The sequence below is a fragment of the Benincasa hispida genome, chromosome 5, assembly GCF_009727055.1.
Source record: "Benincasa hispida cultivar B227 chromosome 5, ASM972705v1, whole genome shotgun sequence".
In the NCBI taxonomy this organism is placed as follows: Eukaryota; Viridiplantae; Streptophyta; class Magnoliopsida; order Cucurbitales; family Cucurbitaceae; genus Benincasa; species Benincasa hispida.
The window spans coordinates 59,596,866-59,598,721 of NC_052353.1; positions in this window are offsets into that span (position 1 = coordinate 59,596,866).

The window sequence follows — 1,856 nt, forward strand, 5'->3', positions numbered from 1 at the left end:
ATTGAAGAACTCCTTAATTGACACAGGCACTGAACCATCCAACCACTCTTCCAAGTGATATCGTTATCCCCTGAAGGGTGCAAGAAATCCATTGCTATTCGTGTGACCAAAGTCAACCAAATAGTAGTTTCCTATCCATCATAAAGACATGAACAGTTTTCCATTTTACTTTAGTGTAAGAACATATTAAAATAGAGAATTTGATATAATTTAACCCATAATTATACCTTATAGGACTCCCAAACCATGTTTCGGGGTTATTGTGTCCCTTGGAACACGACCATTGTCACACCCCGCCCCGAGCCCACACTCTTGAGCCTGAGGAGAGGCGTGAAGGATCGCAGATACTACCTTTTGTGATACCTACTATCCAACTGAACCTCTTTATTGCACGCAGTAAACTTTAAATCAAGGAGATAACAACAACTGATTAAGTAGGCCTATTTTATTACAGCAATGTAATGTTTATACAACTCCAAGACTTAACTACTAAGTTTACAACAACCAATCTTAAAACCCTCTGGAAATGTGACTGTGGCTTGTGACAGACCTTGACCTTAGCAGCACCCTGGAACTCCTTACTTTTCGCTACTGGGAGGGGGGAAGACATAAAACATTGAAAACATGAGCTACAAAGCTCAATGAGTGGTGGTTTTATACAAACATAGGTTTGATTTTAGAAATTCATTTTTGGGAATACAATTCCACAATCAACAACAATCACATAATAAAATGTAACCACCCCAGCCTATCAGCTTGGAAACTCTTGCTTGATCATGTATCTTTCCCGGCTATTCTCCGTGAATAACCCGCGATGACCAAACTTGGACACAATCCTATAGTATGCTAAGTATATTATTAGTTCTTGTTATTCATGCTTGAGTACGTTGACAATTCCAATCAGGTACCTTGACATTCCCAACCAATCGTCCACAAGGCATGCTAACAGTATCCCGAGTATAAATCTCGTTCCAACATAATGACACACACATTATGACAACAATACAACAACAATCAAATCCAGGCAAAACACATTTCCCAATCATGCCAATATTTCAAACAAAACCTATATATATATTCACATATATACATGGAAATCAATCATACAAACAATAGAATAACCACTCACCTTGGTTGGTTAGGAACTTTCCTCTCCAAAGTTCCTTAGGTTTCCTCGGTTTCCCTTTTTAAACCCTAAATTCCAAATTCAATTATAAGCTTAAATTACTTATAGTTCCAGATCTTATTTTAAGATACTTCCTTCTGTAAACATGTTCTAAATTGTCTCAGAAATATTACCCTAAAATCGTAGCTCATAACTCCTCGTGGTTTGACTGGAATCCTCAAATCATCAAGACTGACCTAAGCTTACCCGACAGCTCGACCATTCTGTCTTTTCCTCACTCTCCAGCCTGATTCCTTGGAGCTTCTTCTCTGGCAGCCCTATCCTAAAAACTCTCAGAGCTTTTAGGTGACTTTAAAATCACTCTAAACGCACGAGTATTCTAGGAGATATTCTCATCCCAAGTTGATGCTACTTTCAGACCTTCCCGTCCGATAGCATCTCCTCTTCTTGGAACCTCTTGACCAATGCATGGTTTTGCTATCAACGCATGCATTCCTTCATCAATGCATAGTTTCCTCACAATCAGCCCTCATACACTCTCCCTAATGTCCTTTGAAGAGAATTCGAATTATGATCTGAAGAAAAGTCCTTGGCTCTATTTATAGGCATCCAAAATCTCTCCAAGGCCGACACCTCCTACTTGGCCGCATGTCTAAGTTTCTTTTTTCCACACTATTAACGCAACCTTCATGCCATCGCAACCCAAGGTGTCTTCCACTTCCTTAACCAA